Here is a 22,217-nt window from a genome sequence, read left to right as displayed (position 1 = left end):
TTCTTAAACTGTTTTTTCGATGCTATGGGCATAAATCTTCCATATTCTGTATACGTTTTGGTGACGTCCATACAATTTTATGCTCATAGCTAGTCTGAGTGAGCTGAGAAGGTTAAAGATCAGTTTCTTCCCTTAACCTGTCTCTCACGGAGACGATTTCCTCGTGCACATTAATATATAAAAAATTATCCCAGAAACTTGCTGATATCCTTCATAAAGTGCTATTTATGCTTCTGTAAAGATTGGAGCACATGTAATTCAAAGTGCAGTTTTTTATTATTCATGTTTGAAGAAGTTTGAATGTCTTTTAAAAAAATTTTCTTGATGTTCAAATTAATTCTTTCTGGTACTTCAGTCAGTAAAGCAATCTTCTGTTATATTTCTTTAACATTATCATAATTGCAATGATCAAAGTGTTTTTGTTTAAATCATTTCATCTATAACATGTGTGTATGGTTAGTACATGTACTTATTATATATTTGGAATGTCTAACATTATTCCTTAAATAAATGTTAAAAAAAAGTGGTCAGCGTGTCTGACTACTATGCGGCGGACTAGAGTTCGATTCCCGCTGTTCTTAAGACTTTTTTTCTCGGCCGAAGGAATGGAACTGGTAAATTCAGGCTCGTGATGCCAACTGAGAAGCTACTTGATTAGGAATTAAAGGCTCTAAGTTCAAGAAATCCGACAATGATCGGGAGAGCGGTATGCGAACTCCATGACCCTCCATACAGCATCCAAATGACGCCATGGACGCAGGATGACACGGCGATCGGTCGGCCCCGAATGGCCAACCTGGACGTGGGGGCGGAGCTTCACTTGCCTGCTATATGACTTCTAAACTAACAAGGTTCGTTTCGAAAAAAAAACAAAGGCCCAACAAATTAGGTTATAAGGTTATCACAATAGCCTCAACCACTGACTCTTCTCTTCTCCTTCCTCGTGGTACGACTAAATATAGTACTGTCGCCACTACTAGAAAACTACTCCCAACCAAAAACTTCTAATTAATGCAAGGTTCAGTCTTCGTCACTGTTATTTAAGAGGTGCATTCAAGTTCTAAGGCCTCCGATTTTTTCACTCCGGACTGGAAAGAGATAGAAACATGCGCATTGTTTTAAAATGAGGCCGCGTTCATTGTCAATACGTCCCAGAGATGGCAGCACCGTATGGAAGATGGAATTTTACCGCCAGCGGCGAGAATGAGAACTGTTTTAAATACTTAAAATGGCGACGTTATCTTTACTTGAGCAGTGTGCAATCATTCGTTTTCTGAATTTGCGTGGTGTGAAACCAATTGAAATTCATCGACAGTTGAAGGAGACATGTGGTGATGGAGTTATGGATGTGTCGAAAGTGCGTTCATGGGTGCGACAGTTTAATGAAGATAGGACATCATGTGACAACAAACCGAAACAACCTCGAGCTCACACAAGCTGGTCTGACGACATGATCGAGAAAGTGGAGAGAATTGTTTTGGGGGATCGCCGAATGACTGTTGAACAGATTGCCTCCAGAGTTGGCATTTCTGTGGGTTCTGTGCACACAATCCTGCATGACGACCTGAAAATGCGAAAAGTGTCATCCAGGTGGGTGCCACGAATGCTGACGAACGACCGCATGGCTGCCCGTGTGGTATGTTGCCAAGCAATGTTGACGTGCAACGACAGCATGAATGGGACTTTCTTTTCGTCGGTTGTGACAATGGATGAGACGTGGATGCCATTTTTCAGTCCAGAAACAAAGCGCCAGTCAGCTCAATGGAAGCACACAGATTCACCGCCACCAAAAAAATTTCGGGTAACCGCCAGTGCTGAAAAAATGATGGTGTCCATGTTCTGGGACAGCGAGAGCGTAATCCTTACCCATTGCGTTCCAAATGGCACTACGGTAACAGGTGCATCCTACGAAAATGTTTTGATGAACAAATTCCTTCCTGCACTGCAACAAAAACGTCCAGGAAGGGCTGCGCGTGTGCTGTTTGACCAAGACAACGGACCCACACATCGAGCTAAAGTTACGCAACAGTTTCTTCGTGATTCCTCATGCTCCCTACTCACCTGACCTGGCTCTTAGTGACTTTTGGCTTTTTCCAACAATGAAAGACACTCTCCGTGGCAGCACATTCACCAGCCGTGCTGCTATTGCCTCAGCGATTTTCTAGTGGTCAAAACAGACTCCTAAAGAAGCCTTCGCCGCTGCCATGGAATCATGGCGTCAGCGTTGTGAAAAATGTATACGTCTGCAGGGCGATTACGTCGAGAAGTAACGCCAGTTTCATCGATTTCGGGTGAGTAGTTGATTAGAAAAAAAAAATCGGAGGCCTTAGAACTTGAATGCACCTCGTACGTATTTAATAAAAGCTTTAAACAGTGAACATGTTATTAGTTAGTGTTATAATGATCGCAGACTCACATTCGCATTTCATGTCCTTTATTGACTCCCAATACTGTTTCTTTGGTGGGAGGTGGGGGGGGGGGGGGGGGAGGGCGGATGGAGGGGTACAGGCTGTTCACAGTCTCAACATGTTTGGAGAATGAAAACAAGCTCCAGGTAGGCTGCATTCTTTTTATTATCTATGTAACTGGCCAATTTCAACCTGCGGTCATTTTCAAGCATATATCTTAAGCTACTAGCTCGCCGGTACGTGTGGGTAAGAATACATCGTACTTCTGTGCTTACGTGACACAAAAACAATACATTATCATACATGATGACGTCTATTAGCCGGCACAAACAGAAAGATATCATCTCTTAGTGTAGTGTTAGTCATTGTGTTAAGGTCTCATGAGGACGATGGCTTAATACAATGAAGTTGTAAAATTACGATTCTATAAGCATACTCTGCAAACCATTGTGAAGTGCACGGCAGAGGGTACGTCTCGTTGTACCAGTTACATTCATATGTGGAGTGCGGGAAGTATGATTGCTTAAATGCCTCTGAGCACGCTGTAATCTTGTCTCTACGCTCCCATTGTGACTGATACGTAGCGATATCTATTATGTTTCTAGATATATCACATAATGTTTGTTCTAGACAATTTTTAAGTAGGCTTTCACGGCGTAGTTTAAGTCTATCTTTAAGCGTCTGCCATTTCAGTTCTTGCAGCATCTTGATGAGATTATCCCGTGAATCAACCAAACCTATGACCATTCCTGCTGCTCTTTTTTGTATCCATTGAATGTCTCTTGTTAATCTCATTTCGTGTGGACTGCACACATTTGCGAAATATTCTAGAATGGGTCACAAGAGTGTTTTGTATGCAATCTCCTTTGTAGAACGATTACATTTCCATAGTATTCATCAATGAATCGCAGTCTACCACGTGCTTTACCTACGACAATAACTTCGTAATCGTTCCATTTCGTATCTGTTCAAATAGTTACACCCAGGTCTTTGTATGAGTTAACCGTTTCCAGGTGTGACGTTGTTTTTTTTTTTTTTTTTTTTTTTTTTTTTTAAGGTAACAGTTCTACTTTTATAGACATTTAAGATGAACTGCCAATATCTGTAACATTTTGACATCTTATCAAGATCATACAACCTACGTGCAGCTTATTGCAGGTAGTACTGATGCAGGGCTTCCTGTTAGTGGTTGCTTGGAGGTCAAGGATCTGGCTGTGGGAAACTGAGCTTCTTTCGTTAAAAAAAAATATGAAGCCCCATGGTGCTGTGATACATTAATGAGCAACGTAAGAATTACAATACAATAAGCAACTCGATTCCCAAAAACAGATTGGGAGGCAGGACTCAAACCCCGGCACTACCCACCAGTCTAACGTAACGCCACACAAACTGGTTGAGAAACCCAAGCAGCGATCACTTCTAAAACACATATGCAAAATATCTTAATAAACATATAACAAGCGCAAATACAGCAAACAACTCCCACTGTTCACAGAGGGAACAACTGCGAAAAATTGATGAGTAGCCCGCCAGTCAAAAGGCATTCCAAAGTTTAACCTAACAACATAGAATAAAACATAAACCCCCTTCTAAAACGACATCATATAGTGGTATTCAAATGGTAGTCTGGCGCCAAGTTATCACGGTAACGCTCCTTTCCTTCACATTTCAATGCATGCACAACTGCTGGACGTATCCCAATCTCTGTCTTCCTCTGCAGGTTTTAGCCTCTACAGCATACTCAGCAAGATAAAGAAAAACAACGTGAGAAAGTCCAGTTTACATTTAGCACACAGTAATGATACAGATAACCCCCTTAAAACTTATCAACCCTTGTTCACTCAAGTACGAGCAGCCCTTAGCGGCTCGCCATCTTATTTACAACTATTCATGACGTCGCCTTTCCGGCTTAGATTTTTTAAAATGTGACCTGTAAGTACTGCATCTCTTCCCAGTCAGTACAAACTTTAATTTTATTAATGTATTATATACCTAATATGTTTTAGAACAGTTAGTTTAATTCTGAAGACGACGCTCATAGTAGCGTCGAAACCTGGTCAATTTTGACTTAATATTTGTGACCGAGGGCTTATTTGTTCTAATATAATTCTGACCCTTAGCAGCTATGTTCAAAGATTTAACATACTATGTCCTCCCCACCAAGAAATCCTCTATATCACAAACCTCACCCCATACGATCGTACATTCGCTAATAAAAGTATGCGTGACACTAAGTCAAATATCTTTCGGAGATCAAGAAATACGTCTACATGATTACCTTCATCAATGACTTTCAGTATGTCACTTGAGAACAGCGCGAAATGGGTTTCATATTATCTCTGTTTTCGGAATCCATGCTGGTTGACATTTAACGAGTCATTGTGTTTGAGATAAATTACATTTGAGCTGAGAATACTTTCTAAGATTCTAAAGAAATGGGTGTCAAGGATACTGGACGATAGTTATAAACACTCTATCTTCCCTCGAATTTCTTGAGCCATACAAGTGCCAGTGTCTTCATAATATGGCAAATTTTATATGTACATCTACATCGAAACTCCGGAAGCCACCGTACAGTGGCGTGGTGGACGGTACACTGTATCGCCACTACTCATTTCCTTTCCTGTTTCACTCACAAATAAAGCGAGGGAGAAACAACTGTCTATATGCCTCCGTATGAGCCCTGATTCCTCGTATCTTATCTTCGTGGTCCTTACGCACAATGTATGTTGATGACAGTAGAATCGTTCTGCTATCAGCTTCAAATACCGTTTCTCAACAGTTCCTCGATAATGTTCCTCGAAAAGAACGTCGTCTTTTCTCCAAGGATTTCGATTGAGTTCCCGAAGTATCTCCTTAATATCTGCGTGTTGTTGGAACTTACCGGTTACAAAAACCAGGTGCGGAAGTATGAGACCGGGATTTCCCTATAGATGGTGCAAGCCGTCAGTGTAGGGCCTGTGTGACAGCGTCTGCAGCGCCATCTGCTTCCTGTAACGGCTGACGAGGAATGTCAACACACAGTAACTCAAGTTCCATACATCGGTATCTGTTTCAAACCCGTAAAGATGGGTTTTGTGTCTACGAACTACGATTTGCGGATAGAATTGGTTTTCTGTTACCATTTCAAGAAAACTGCTGCAGAACCGCATCGAATGCTTGTCGAAGCTTTCGGCGTACATGATTTTGGGAAAACACAGTGTTACGAGTGGTTCAAAAAATTCAAAAGGGGTGATTTTGACGTGAGGAACGACAATTGCGGGAAACCGCCGAAAAAGTTCCAAGACAACGAATTGCAAGTCTTACTGTATGCAGATGATACTCAAACTCAACAGGAACTAGCGGAACAACTGAATGTGACCCAGAAAGCCGTTTCTCTTCGATTGAAAGCTATGGGAAGGGTGCAGAAAGTAGGAAAGAGGGTCCCACATGCACTGAATAAAAGACAGTGAGGAAATCCAAAGACCACCTGTGAAATGCTGCTCGCCAGATACAAAACAAAGTTGTTTCTCCATCGAATACACATAGGTGATGAAAAATGGATCCTAAGCGTCGTAAATCGTGGATGAATCCATCGACATCCACTGCAAGACCAAACAGCTTTGGAAGAAGACAATGCTCTGTTTTTGGTGGGATCAGAAGTGTGTTATCTATTACGAGCTGCTAAAATCTGTTGAAACCGTTAACACTGATCGCTACCAACAGGAAACGATCGATTTAAATCGAGCATTACGTGAAAAACGACCGGAATCTGGAAAAAGGCAACACAGTCAAATTTCTCTATGATAATGCCCCATCACACACAGAAAAACGGGTCAGGTAAACGATCAAGGTGTTCAGTTGGGAAATAATAGGACATGCGGCTTATTCTCTATACTTGGCTCCGTCCGATTATCATCTATTTGCATCAGTGGAATACGCTCTCGCTGAACAACGTTTCAGTTCGTATGAAAATGTACGGAAATGGCTCGCTGACTGGTTAGCTTCCAAAGAAGAACTGTTTTTGGCGTGGCATTCCTAGCCTACCGGAGATCTGGGAGAAACGTATAAATAGCAATGAAGATTATTTTGAATAAAATACTGTTTATCAGTTTCAAACAACATACGTGTAATTACTGCAACCAAATTCCAGTTTCATACTTCTACACATAATACAGCAGCCCGTCTCTGAATTGCATAAATCTATTCCTTTAATCCGATCTGGTGTGAATCCCAAGGGTCGTCAAGCCGCCACGTGGATTCGATGCATATCTGACACACCTCCCTGGCTGACAAGCTCGCAGACAGCCCTTCACGCTGTACGAGAAAGTTCAAGTTTTAAGCAAATTCACATGACTAAATAAAACACTTGTCGTAATCGCCAAAACATTATTATACTTCCATCCCACAACGTGTTCTGGAGCATTTCCACCAAAACAGTAAAACAAATGCAGAGTATCATTTCAGATCACACTCAATATGGACATAACTGCTCTACTGATGTCTACTTGTTCTGATTCTGGAAACATTGCGAAACCTCGTATAACATGAAAGTATTACAAAGTTTTTGTGTGTGGTGTATTGGTGTGCTGATGTTACTTACACATAAAGCGCTTGAGCTCCTCAGTTGTGCTCGACAAACTGAGCTCGAGATGCCTGGCGGCGCTGCGCTGTGTGCTCCACGTACGGATGTGAAAAATCGACCGGTTAAAACCGATATCGATAATTTATCTGTGAATAACCGGTATTTTTTTGTATTTTTTCTGGTCTCGGTTATAACAGGTGTTTTATTTTTTACTGATAAAGAAGAAAAAAATATCGTAATATCAATTTGCTATAGCATCAGTGCTAAAATTTTTCGTTTCCAAATAATAATAGTTTTGAAAAAGGAGTACTTTCTATTCATAAAATCTGCCTTGGTTTGAAATCCGAAAATGGGCAAAGCGACCAGTGCCACTTTAACAACAATGCCGACAGTAACGAGCAACAACACATGGAGTAAAAATTGGTACAGAAGCGCTGAGACAATAATTCTCCTGTCGCCAGGCTTACGGTATACGTCTACCTACAGTGTGTAAGACTTGCCCCTGAGTGGTCTACACGGTAGTTTTTCGCTCTCATCGCCAGACATCGTTGTACTGCAGAACGCCACCAACCCTATTCAGGTTGGTTGGTTGGTTGGTTGGTTGGTTGGTTGTTTGGGGAAGGAGACCAGACAGCGAGGTCATCGGTCTCATCGGATTAGGGAAGGACGGGGAAGGAAGTCGGCCGTGCCCTTTCAAAGGAACCATCCCGGCATTTGCCTGGAGCGATGTAGGGAGATCACGGAAAAACTAAATCAGAATGGCCGGACGCGGGATTGAACGTCGTCCTCCCGAATGCGAGTCCAGTGTCTAACCACTACGCCACCTCGCTCGGTCCCTATTCTGGAAATGAGGTAGCAATGAAGTACAATGCTTCCTTTGCTTTAAGAAATTAAAGATTTGTCTGCCATTCCCAGGACATAATGAAAAAGGAAGGAAAGTACCGTGACAGTAATAAATTGAAGACTTAACAGTAGCTGATCTGCTGTCTTTGTCTATGTAATATGCCTTTAGACAGTTGTTGCCCTAGAAAACAAATAAATTTACACGAAAAACGGAGTTCTCCAACCTCAGTTTTAACCCCTTAATAATGACTATTCGTAATGCCCAAATAGTGATATGATCCCTGATTACAACATGATTTTTTTACTAAATATTTCATAAAATTAAAATCAGTAGCAAAATACTGGTGACTTTTTTGTAGTATTTGACCATTTATCACTTTTCGGGGAAAACAGCGAACGGTGGACGGACGAAGCTTTCTTTTGTTTGCATATTTAATTTAATATTTTTATTCTCTGTATTTTGAAACTGAGAGAGTCAAAAGTTTTCAGTCCTTGTTCGATTTCCACGTTTATTACAGGAAATAATGGGAATAAAAACCATAAATCGGTTATTACAGAAACCGCTTATTTTCCACTGTTTTAACACTCAGGTTAAAGTGGACTAAAAAAAAACGATGTAACCGAAAACCGTTTGTTTCAGCGGTAACCGCTATCCCTAACTCGACAAACAGCGCTCGGGCCCGCAGTTTGCAACAAAGCCTCCACACAGTGTATTTAGAGTTGTTCACCAGCCGGAAGGATCCACTTGATAATTAAATCTTCCTTTTTGATGGTGGGTACTTAACAGTGATAATTAATTAGAGGAACAAATATGCTGAACAGTTTGTAAGTTCACATGTGGGTACACTGAAACGATCGCATGTGTACGGATGGGTAACAACTAACAATTGAGATTTCCATTCTTTGTTCGCGATGTTATTCCTGCGAGGTATAGTTCTGAAATCCCATTTTAAAATGTATTGCGTGAGGGAAGATATTCCTGAAATATTTGTTTTCCGAAAAGTATTGTCTATGCGTCCGCTCCTGCAGTACAAACCTTCATGAGACTGTCAAAACAAATGAATTGTAACGTGCTTATTTTCATAGTACACATTCCTGTCGCGAAACAGTTTGAAATATTGACAGCTTTCAATAGCAACAATCATTTCATTTAAGAAAAGGGCACCGAAACGTGTCAGATTACTGCGCTCTGCAAGAAAGCGCCGCGAGGCACGGGAAACATTACACGGGTGGGAACAGTCAGGGTCGCAAGGAATAGCCCGTTCGAGGGGTTAAAATCATTCTTTGTGCACTGACTTAATTTTTTAACACATTCGCATACATATTTTTTACAAAGTTATATTCAAATAAATTCTTTAAAAATCTTTAATCTGTTGCGAACTGCTGAAGGTCCTCCATTATCTCGTTTTTTTTCTCCATTACTGTGGTGGCATGTCATTGTTAGCAGCTTAGATGAGAAATAATTCGTTGCAACAGGCACCATACTGGATACTTATGGAGTGACGGCTGGCCCTATAACCATAACGATCTACTATGAGGCAACATAAAAAGACATAAAAATTTAAATACGTGGAAGAATAATAATTGGAAGGAAGTGGGCAGAGAGTGGCTAAAATTGATTCTGAACAACGCGAGCAGAGAAGTGTGTAATGGAAATAATGTATGAGTACACGTACGGTAATGATCAGACACTACAAGGAAAAAGTGATGATTGTACGAGAGAAATCATGAAATTTTACTAGAAGATCGAATAAATATAAGTTGCGGACTTAACGATTTGTTGCAGTTTCATATCTTCAATCATACACATAGAGGACTCAAAGTAAATTGCCACAACCCGTTGACAGAATGGAGTACGTACGAGATGCAGTCGTTAAGTTTCCATTAACCCCCCCCCCCCCCTCCCTCACCCCGTCCCCGGCCTCGAAAACGTACTGGGTGGTGATAATTAAAGTCCAGCTGCTCACTGAGATCCACTGTGGGCTGTAATTATGATATGGAAGCGAACTTGCTAGTTGTGGTAATGCGATAGTGCAGTACCGATTTACGCTGGAAAAATACTTTGTTCCAATTGTGGCCACCAGGTGCAAATTTGGCGCTGTACACTGTTTGAATGGCAGCCTGACATCCACACTCTTATTTGAAAAGCCGTAACGTGATTGGACAGTTTGGATGTAGAGAAGAGAGACCGTGTGCTGTTAGTGAAACTATTTTTTGAGAGAGTATCACCGAATGAAAGGCCTAAGGAGAAGCCCAAGGTCATTAAGTTACTTAAAGGAAACGATAACGAAAATCGAAAAGATGGGTGCGGTTGATGTGGCACCTGGAAGAGAAAGTCCTATCCAAGTTAAAATGACTGACAGGGTTGCTGTTGCTGTAACTGACCATGCAGCACATGCGCCGCGTTGTGCTGGTGCTGCACGTTCTGAATTCGGTATCTGGCACGGATCGAAGTTGATAACATGTGGCCTGGTAATATTCTATGGAGTTACAAGACACATTTGACACTACAGGTTGCAGTGAATGCACAGAACTGCTGAATTTGGGTTAATGTTAAATCTCGTGTTGTGCACAAAGTGCCATTGCACTAGCGGTACGTGCAGTGTGATATGTATTCACAAGCGCCTTTATTCTCAGTCCGCTCTCCTTTGAAGAGAATATACACAGTGGATCTATCAAGTGACCATGACGGCTGCACCTCATCGAGGCCTCCTTGTACTGCATGTGATTCCCGCTTTCGAAGAGCACAACTCTGTAGAAACCGCTGTTTTCAAGCAAGATCACTCGCCCAATGAAAGATCTGTTTATTACTACCTTCCACAAGGGTGTTACCTCGAGAGGTTTTCCAGATCCAAGGCTTGAAAGGTCACCTTGTAACGGTAACACCGACCACATTCAACGACAATCGATACTAACGTTTGACCTCTGCGAGGAATTTTTGAGAAAGTTGTGACTGTGAGATAACCTAATGGGACTAGAACAATCACTCTGGGATTCGTTTCCAAAACATTCCAGCAGATTATAAGCAAGAGTAAACAGGTGGATCAGGAACGGACGTTCTCCCATCACGAAAGCAAGTTCTATCACGAAAGCAAGTTCTAACATTACGTATTAGCCGGCCACTGTGACCGAGCCGTTCTAGGCGCTTCAGTCTGGAACTGCGCTGCTGCTACGGTCGCAGGTTCGAATCCTGCCTAGGGCTGGGATGTGTGTGATGTCCTTAGGTTAGTTAGGTTTAAGTAGTTCTAAGTTCTAGAGGACTGATGACCTCAGATGTTAAGTCCCATAATGCTCAGAGTCATTTCAACCATTTTTTGCACCATTATGTATTAATATCGGCGAGCCTAAGAGTCATTCTTGTGTCAAGCAATATAATAAAGCAGAAGGCAGTGCTAAGGCTGCCCTAACCTTCCTTCACACACACACACACACACACACACACACACACACACAAACTAAACTCTTTCTTTATACCTGTTCGCACTACAGCAATCACGCTGAGTGTGCCGCGTGGTTTAGGGCGCCATGTAACGGATTACGCGGCCCTCCTGCCGGAGATTCGAGTCCTCCCTCGGGCATCGGTGTGTGTGTGTGTGTGTGTGTGTGTGTGTGTTGTTTTTAGCATAAGTTAGATTAAGTTAGTTTAAGTAGTGTGTAAGTCTAAGGACCGATGACACCAGTAGTTTGGTCCCTTCGGAATTCAAATACACACACATTACAACACAGCAACCTAATCTTGTAAATAAATGTACTACTAACTTAAAAGTCAGACAAACAAATGGCCAATGAGATAGCAAACAGTAACATTTGCCTCTCAACAACACGTGCCTTAAATAAACTAGATGCAGTAGTTCATAGATCCAATCACCTACACACAAGAAACTAGTGGCAATACTAAACAGCGAAGAGCAGGAAATGATTCTGACTTAAATAAGGGGGTCTGTTAATGACCATATTCTCTAACATCATTGCTTCGTACAGTGTCTCTATGTCTCTACATTAACGATTAGCATTAGTAAATATTTCTTATTTAAAATCGGTATGAAACAATTAAACAAAATGAATAACTACACTGGCTCTGAAGGAGCATTTGCTTTGCTTCATTAACTAACTATTCTAGCACATGAGAGCCATTAATCTTTCATGGTTTGAAGAACCATGCTCTTTAAGAAAACTACACAAGTATACACTATGTGATCAAAGCACCCGGACACCCCCAAAAACATTCGTTTTTCATATTAGGTGCATTGTGCTGACACCTACCAGGTGCCTGCCAGGTACTCCAAATCAGCAACCTCAGTAGCCATTAGACATCGTGAGACAGCAGAATGAGGCGCTCCACGGAACCCACGGAATTCGAAAGTTGTCATGTGATTGGGTGTCACTTGTGTCATATCTGTACGAGAGATTTCCACACTCCTAAACATCCCTAGGTCCACTCTTTCCGACGTGATAGTGAAGCGGAAACGTGAAGGGACACGTACAGCACAAAAGCGTACAGGCCAACCTCGACTGTTGACTGACAGAGACGGCCGACAGTTGAAGGGGGCCGTAATGTATAATGGGCAGACATCTATCGAGACCACCACACAGGAATTCCAAACTGCATCAGCATCAACTGCAAGTACTATGACAGTTATGTGGGAGGTGAGAAAACTTGGATTTTATGGTCGAGCGGCTGCTCATAAGCCACACATCACACCGGTAAATGCCAAACGACGCCTCGCTTGGTGTAAGGAGCGTAAACATTGGACGATTGAACAGTGGAAAAACGCTGTATGGAGTGACGAATCCCGGTGCTCAATGTGGCGATCCGATGGCAGGGTGTGTGTATGGCGAATGACCGGTGAACGTCATCTGCCAGAGTGTGTAGTGCCAACAGTAAAATTCGGAGGCTGTGCTGTTATGGTGTGGTCGTGTTTTCCATGGAGGGGGCTTGCACCCCTTGTTGTTTTGCGTGGCAGTCACAGCACAGGTCTACATTGATGTTTTAAGCACCTTCTTGCTTCCCACTGTTGAAGAGCAATTCGGGGATGGCAATTGCATCCTTCAACACGATCCAGCACCTGTTCATAATGCAAGGCCTGTGCCGGATTGGTTACATGACATTAACGTCTCTGTAATGGACTGGCCCGCACAGAGTCCTAACCTGAATGCTATGTAACACCTTTTGGATGTTTTGGAACGCCTACTTCGTGCCAGGCCTCACCGACCGACATCGATACCTCTCCTCAGCGCAGTACTCTGTGAAGAATGGGCTACCGCTCCCCAAGAAACCTTCCGGCACCTGACTGAATGTATGCCTGCGAGAGTGGAAGCTATCATCACAGATAAAGGTGGGCCAACACCATATTGAATTCCAGCATTACCGATGGAGGGCGCCACGAACTTATAAGTCATTTTCAGCCCAGTGTCTGGATACTTTTGATCACATAGTGTATATGAGAAACGGCAAGTATTCTCATCAATAATTATTAATTAAGTAAAGCATAACAAACTATAATTCTTTAAGTAATAAATGTGCTTTGATAAGCAGTTTTTTAACCTTCTCCAAATATAGTTGGCTGTGGAAATACCCACACAACATTACATTCAACTTCAAACACTGTTCAAACTTTTTAAATCTGACCAAAGTGCATGAATGCAACAGTTAATAATCTTTTTCATTTCAGATCAATATTACTGTTCATTTAACTAACAATTTTACTGTTTTCAGCCAGTTTTTCAAGTAAAACAAATTATTTAATAAAATCACTGCAGACTGATTTAAAAATGCACTGGATGTGGAATATTGATCAAACCATAAAACTGAATTTCAAACACCATAAACTCCACACATTAGAAAGAAATCACAACTATTTTTACAGCTACCGACTAAGTCTGTCCATAATACATTAGGACACTTGGAATTAAATTCACTAGGATAGGATTCCTGTCCAGATTTGTTTGTGATTTGGGATAATCACCAGTGTAAGATAGAGTTTTTAGCAACACCACGATCATTATTAAAATCAACCAAATTTTACAAATACCTGCTCCATTTACAGAGTGCCAAATATAATCAATTTAGTGGAAGGTTGGTGGCACTTGTAACACCTCCGTTTTTAACCCGACCTGATCTGATCGAATAGCAGCCCAATATTTATTATTAACATGACCCTGAACCTAATGGGGCTGGTAATCGGAATTGACTGCTACGGAAGTTGTTACTTTCCAGTTCATCCTGTTCAATGCTATAATACTGAATGTATGGTAATAAGGAACACCAACACAGTTTTACTAATTATGAACTTATATTCTTCTCAAAACACAAAAAGGAGACAGCCACTACCTTCGTCATACATATCTAATTACGGCTAATATCAGCACAGGCTTTCTTCATTTGCCATTATCATCACAATCCAAGGTTAGGCCGGCGCCGTAGATGCGAAACTAAATATCAGCAATAGTCACATCACCGATCACTTTTATAAAGATACTTCATCACTTTCCCAGTATTTATTTATATTTAGGGGTCTAACCACGGCGATGGTGACACCCTTCTCGGTTAAAAAACCTGTATTCCAATAATGGCCTCCACACACACATACCATTCCGGCCAACCACTCTGGCTCATCTCGACACTCACTCTCGCAACACGTCACAATCGATTGTTCGCCCTATCGACCTGTGCCGGGTGCAAAGATATAGTAAGGGCCCTTACACCCCACCCTAGAAGAGCCTCTGGCGTAAAAGAATCGGCAAAGAAAGTAGATATTATTACATCTGAACAAAATATACAGTGTAAATAATTAATGAAATTATAATTTACCAAATAATCCCTCGACTCCGGTAGTGGGCTGCCTCCATAATAATATTCTACAAAAGGTTATTACATCTCACAAACATGGCATTGTCCAAATCACAATTTTCCATCAAGCAGCAATAATCCTCTACAGTCCATATTGAATATAACACACAACATAAAATCAAAAATTATTACGTGAACACATGACATATGAGTTATTATATTACAATTGAGGTGTTACAGGTTTTTCAGCCATTCTCAAGTAATTATTGATATGAAATATGAAGTTCTATTCATAATACATCAGAAAATACAATGCAAATAAACATTCCCCTTTTTCAAATGTCTGATTAACAACTAAATGTTCCAAACATCTCTTACCCAACTACATCATGGAGTTTGAACACCCCATTTCAGACATTCGCCCTAATCAAATTCCACTTACTCATCTGGGTTATCCTTGTTCTCGTCTGAGTAGTACCTTTTTATGTTTTCCACATGCTCCTTACCAAGCACTCTCTTTGTCCGTGCATATTCCAACTCCACCATGTTAGGATGCATAATTTTTATAATCCTGTATGGTCCCTTATAAACGTGGCTGAATTTGTGTAGTTCAGAGTTTATTCTCTTTGATTTTGCATGAACCTTTACTAGTACTAAGTCTCCCACTCGGTAAGTTATCAGTTTCATTAGCTTGTGTGTCTTTCCTGTCATTTTCTAGCCTTCTCCTTCATACTTAATTCCACTAGTTCCAATTTCCTTTCCCAGGTCAATGAACTTCCTGGTCGGTAGACTAGCCACTCGCGAAAAATGCTGTCGGGTTATTGATTGAGCAATACTTCACATGGTGCAAACCCTGTAGAATCATGCGGGAGGTGATTCCTGACCCGCTCAAATTCTTCCAAATATTCTTTCCGTGAACCGTGCTTCCTATGACAGTATGTTCGGCATAAACGGTTCAATTTCTTCATTGTTTGTCCTGCAGGGTTAGAAGCTGGCCTATATCTAGAAATGGCGATTTGCTCTATTTTATGTTCATTTAGCAACTCTGTCCACTCCTTTGACCTAAATTGTGACCCATTATCACTCAAGATTCGCTTAGGAATACACACCTTTTGAAAATAGCCTTTCTCAAACTGGTTAATGATGGCTCTACTAGTGGCTTCCTTTAACGGGTAAAATTTTATATACTTGGAAACCAGTTCTTCCACTATTAAGATTTGTGTGTAATTCCCTCTTGAGGCAGGAAGTGGCCCAAAGAGATCCACTGCTACTATTTCATTAATCGCTGTTGGTACAATTGGGTGCATATATCCTTTGTGCTGTACTGTAGTCGTTTTAGATTTTTGACAAGTGTCACATGTACTCAGTATCTTACGTATATGACTTCCCATGTTGTTGAATGCACAATCTGACTTCAACTTTTCCAGACACTTCTTCAATCCATAATGCACATTACTATAGTTTGTATACCAAATTAATTTCTCTACCACATGCTCAGGCACACAGAGTTTCCAGTTCTCTCACTCTCCTTGTTTCTTTTATAAATTATCCCATTGTGACTATAATGAAATGTGCGAATTCTTTCCTCTCCTGCACACCTGTATCTGTTTTTAATTGTCTTAAATTTCTCGTTCTCGTTCTGTTCCCTGCGCACATTCTCTAGGAACTTCCCTACAAATTCTTCATACTGTACTTCTTTCATCAGGTTAATTCTAACTTCTTCTCCTTCCGGCCTGTCCACAAACATTCCTCTCGAGTCAGCTGGAAATCTTGACAAGGCATCGGGTATTATATGGGTTGCTCCTGGCTCATAAATTATATCGAAGTCATAGTCCTGTAATGCCAGGGCCCATCGCTTTAGTCTGCTATGCCTCAATTTGCTTGTGGTCAGAAATGTAAGGGCCTTATGGTCAGTCACCACTTTCACATGCCTCCCCGCCAAATAATAACGGAATCACTTAAACCCCCATACGATTGCCAATGCCTCCCTTTCAGTAATCGAATATTTCCTCTGCCAAGCATTTAAACTCCTGCTACCAAACGCTGTTGTTCTTTATCTCTCACCATTTCTGCTCCTCTCCATTTGGTATAAATGTATCCCCAGTCCATAGTCAGAGCTGTCCACTCCCAAATAAAAGTCCTTGGAAAAATCTGGGTGGTACAATATGTCTGCACTACATAGTACTTCCTTGATATCCTCAAACACGGTTTGGCACTCTGCACTCCAATGCCACGTCATTCTTGCCTTGGTCAATTCCCTCATATTCGGAGCATTGAGTACGGATCCCTTGACAAATTTTCTATAAAACTCGCAAACCCCAAAGAATGCACGCAACTGCTTCTTACTATGGGGGGTCGGGAAATTTCTAATAGCCTTCATTTTACTAGGATCAGGACAGATACCCTCCTCTGATATTATATGGCCCGAGAATTTTATCTTTGATTTGCCAAATTCCGACTTGTCCAAGTGTACAGTTACCCCTGCGGTTTCAAAAGCTTCCAAGCTGCATCCAACCTATCCAAATGTTCTTCCCATGATTCACTTGCTATCAAGAGGTCATCCACATAAACGGTGACTTTCTTAAGTAACTTCTTGCCCAGTATCTTATCCATTGCTCTTATGAATTCAGACACTGACACATTAAGCCCAAACAGCAACACTCTAAATTGATAGCACCTCCCTCCATAAGTAAATGCTGTATACAGGCGGGACTCTGTGGCCATTAGTATTTGCCAGTAACTGGCAATTAAGTCGATACTACTAAGTACCTTCACTCTTCGGAATTTTTAAATCAGTTCTTCTATGGTCTCAGGCTTGTCCCGCTCCAGCTCGATGATCTTGTTCACTGTCTGTGCATCTAAAACTATCCTCACCTTTCCATCCTTCTCATCAACAACAAATAGGGGGCTGTTATATTGACTGTTGGCCCTGTTTATAACACCAAGGTCCATCATCCTCTGTATCTCGTCATCTACTGCTCTTCTTTTCGCCTGGGGAATGGAATACTGTTTTATATTGAACAGTTTATGGATCTTTAGCTTACACTCCACCCCTTTCATGATACCTGGCCATTGAGAAAATACCTTACAACACCTGTATAATACTGTGGCTAATTTCCTCTTAATCTCCTCATCAAGGTGTGTCATTTCCTCCAACTTTTTACTGATCTTATCCTCTTCATGTTGATTCTCTCGTGCTAATCCCTCAAAGTACACCAACACTTCTTCTTCTAGTTCCTCTTCCCCGTATACTACTGTGTGTTCCTCTTCATAACGCAAACTTATCCTTTTAAATTCTTCCTCTTCTTTTATTGCACTACCCTCAGCAAACTTTAACCTCTTCTCCCTTTCTTCCTTTGACTTTGATAGTACCTTCATCAAAACTCACTATCGCTTCAACTTCATTCAACCAATCTATTCCTAAAATAATTGATGTGTTCAATCCAGCCAACATCAAAAATGTTGCTTCATATTCTTCTCCCTCTATCTTGAATGTAATCAACACTTGTTCTTTAATAGGTTTACTCCTTGCAACCAACGCATTCACAATTCTCACTCCACTCACTGGGAAACTAGGCAAGCTAATGTTTGCTTTCAGTACCTGTTCATATAGCCTCTTGGATATTGCACATGCTTCACTTCCTGTGTCAACTAATACCTCAATATTCAGTCCACATAGCTTGATCCCTATCATGGGTAGTATGGGCTCTTTGGGAATCCTACTTCTTTCCTCCAGTACATCTCCTCTTAGATCTCCACCATTGTCGCGTCTTAGTAGGTTTATTCTGGTCCTTGTAGCTCTCACTCCTGACCAGGCCTCATCTGGAGCGTCATTCAGTTTTCCGGTCTCTCCGCCTCTTCTACCTCTTCTATATGCAGCGTGTCATTTATTCGCCTATCGCTTCCTCTCTCATGATCCTTCGGTTATTCACTCCTTCCCCAAATCATTTCTCCATTGCTGTTCACCACCATGGTTCCTATACCTATGGCCACCACCTCTTCCTCTATAATTAGATGAATTATTAAAATGATTCCTTTGATCACTACTTCCCTCTCGGTTTTGATCATTAGCTTGGTTGTGTTCCTGTGATCGAACAGATTCCAATTGTTCAAGTATCTCCATCAAGGCCTCCCTACCTTTAATTAGGCTTTCGGATACAGTTTCTTGCATTCTCCGGCTAAATCTTCTTTTTATCGCTGATATCATTATGTCATCACTCAGGGGTTGTTCCAAGGTCTCGTTTAATTCCCACAAATGTTCAGCAAACTCTCTCAACGTTCCTCTCCATGTATTAAGTGACTTGCGGTGTAGTAGGTCCTCAAGTACTGCACACTGATGACTTTTGGACCAGTATTTCTTCAAGAATTCCCCTTCAAACTGACCATAATTAGTAATCCCTTCCTTCTTCCTGACTCCCCAAGTGAAGACCTCACCTTCCATCCTATCTATTGCAAATTGAATCTTGTCTACGTCTTTGAAATGTGCTGGGAAAACTCCTTTTAACCATTTCATAAATATCATCGGGTGCAACCCTCCTTTCGGTTTATACTTCTGCCCTGTATTGTTTTGGATATACCGACTATCACCGCTCATCAAGGTAAGGACTCTACCTTCCAGAAAGGTTAAAGTTGCATTGCTAATTCGTTTATCAATTTCTTCTGTCTTGCTCTCCAATTGTTGCACTCCATGTTGTAATTGCCTGACCTCCATTGCGACCCTCTTGTTATCCTCTTCTCGTTACATGGCTATAGCATTTTTCAAATTGACAGCCAATTGGTTTTCTCTTATCCCCTTAACTGCATCATTGCATTGTTTCTCCATCTGTGTCACCTCGGCAATTTGATGATTGCAATTTGTTTCAACTTCGGTGATCCTTTCTTCCAATTTGGCTTTAGTTTCTTTAATATCGTCTTCTATCTTTTTTGTTTACTTTCCTTCCATCTTCCCCTCATCTCCCTGGACTTAGTCTATGCTCTTCTGTAGCTTACTCTCTCTCTTGTTGATGTCCATCTTCAGTCGTTCTTGTAGCTCCTGCGTTTCCTTCTTCAGATTATATTCTATCTTCCTTTGTGATGTTTTGATCTCTTGTGCTAGAGTTTTCTTAAATGATTTTTCTAAGCTTTCCTCGGTTTCTTGTAAATCTTCCTGTAATGATTTGCGGAACATTTCTTCCCTTTCTTTAGTTTCTTGTAAACCTTCCTTTAATGATTTGCAGAATATTGGAATATTTGTTCCCTTTCTTTAGTTTCTTCTAATTTCTCTTTTGTTGCCTTGGTTTTCTTTAACAAGTCCACTATCATCGACCGTATATCCTCACCTTCTGAAACTGGCTTATCTCTCATTTGTCCCGGTGTCTCGGGGTAACTAGTTGAATGTGCTAATGGGCTAATCACTGATTCCTGAATCATCTCTGTCTTCCTGTCCTGTCCCTTTCCTTTGAGCTACTGCCTCACAAACCTCCTGCTTATCTTCGGTAGACATGTTTGGTTTATTTTTAATGCACAAGCAAGTAATATAAAATAACCTCTTGTAACCCAAAACACTCCTAATTACCGATAAACTAATCAAACAGTAACTGCAGTATCTTCAGTTAATCCCAAAATTGATACAATATGTATGAGTACTGACCATAACGACTCTCAAACCCTAATAAATTCAAATATCAATTTTCAAATACACAGTTTATGTAAAATGTTTTAAATAAGTCAAATCACACCATTCGCTAAATCAATAAATATAAAATCTCCAAAAACAATTAGCATATCTGCATAATCACTGTTTAGGGAGCACAATATGCATAAATAAGCATTCTATATTTCAGAGTATGTTTCGTAAGATTTTCTGAAATTACTGTAATTGGGCACTTGTCCTAAGGCAAAACACAGTTTAAAACTGTTTATTTATTGTGAAGATAGTATATTGCAATTTAATGTTATGCTAACAAGTTGTCTTCACTCACCAACTGACGTTACCACGAGTCGCGATGTTTTGATGTTTGAAGTGGGCGTGGCGCTTTTGTGACGCGCCGCTGAATGTACTGCCGATGGAGCCGCGTGAAGTCGCGCTGGAGATCTGTGGTGAGTCGCTGTAGTTCTCAGTAGTTCGTAGTTCGGCCGCTAGATGCCGGGTTGGCGCTGGGTGTATCTCGAAGTCGCGCTGGTCGCTGTCCAGTGTATTGCGTCTGCGTCTGACCTACTCCTTGCACAGGTAGTTGGGATCATGTGTGAAATCACCTCGCAGATAGAAGCTCTTTGGCGCAGCTGCTGCACGAGTCTGTGTGACGTCATAAAACAATTGCTTCGCCACATAAGTTGTCGCCTCCATAACAGTTTATGGGTCCACATGAAGTTGCCCGATTTTCATTATTCAAAAAGCAATTTCGGTCATAACATTACTATTAAACACTTCTTTAAAAGCTTTTGTGACGAATTCTTGGCTAGTTTTGTTGTGGTAATGTTCACACGTGTCTTTCTTTGGTGTGCACTATCACAGTTTTTCGCGTGGATTTACGCGTTTACTCATTATAACACAGTTTATCGACACGTCTATTCTTATCTAATATGGCAAAAAAACAGTTTATTCACAATCGTAAGATGCTATTACTTCGTATTGTTCAAGATGCACTGTTTCTTGTCGTGATTTTTAATTTTGCATAACGTGCTGGAGACATTGTCCACCGTCTAACATTCGTTATGGTTACGCAGTTTTAACTACGGTAACCATTTATAAGGTCCTACACATCGAAACACTGTTTTAAAGTTTCAATTTTGCATTTACCTATGCATATGTAACCTGAACAAATTTATTGCCACAAGTTTAAAGTTTACATACTGTCTTCATCCGAAATTGGAAAATATTTTCTCACATTAAACAAAATAAAATTACCTATTGTTCTTCACTATTTGTCCAAAAATTGTACTTGTCCTTTCACGGTAAGCCAAGGTGTAACACCTTCGCTTTTATCCCGACCTGATCTTATCGAATAGCAGCCCAATATGTATTATTAACATGACTGTGAACCTAATAGGGCTGGTAATCGGAATTGACTGCTACGGAAGTTGTTACTTTCCAGTTCATCCTGTTCAATACTATAATACTGAATGTATGGTAATAAGGAACACCAACACAATTTACTAATTACGAACTTATATTCTTCTCAAAACACAAAAAGGGGACAGCCACTGCCTTCGTCATACATATCTAATTATGGCTAATCTCAGCACAGGCTTTCTTCATTTGCCATTATCGTCACACGATAATCCATCACTGCATCCAACACTACAATCCAAGGTTAGGCCGTCGCGTTAGGCGCGAAACTAAATATCGGCACTAGTAACGTCACTGATCACTTTTATATAGATACTTCTCGCTTTCCCGGTATTTATTTATTATTTAGGGGTCTAACCACGGCGATGGTGACACCCTTCTCGGTTAAAAACCCTGTATTCCAATAATGGCCTCCACACACACACCATTCCCACCAACCACTCTGGCGCATCTCGACACTCGCTCTCGCAAACACGTCACAATCGATTGTTCGCCCTATTGACCTGTGCCGAGTGCAAAGTTATAGTAAGGGGCTACTGACCACTTACACACTGGTGGTTTAAT

The sequence above is a fragment of the Schistocerca piceifrons genome, chromosome 1 (genome assembly GCF_021461385.2).
Source record: "Schistocerca piceifrons isolate TAMUIC-IGC-003096 chromosome 1, iqSchPice1.1, whole genome shotgun sequence".
Classification (NCBI taxonomy): Eukaryota; Metazoa; Arthropoda; class Insecta; order Orthoptera; family Acrididae; genus Schistocerca; species Schistocerca piceifrons.
The sequence above is the reverse complement of the archived record's forward strand: the minus strand, read 5'-3'. Positions refer to the sequence as shown.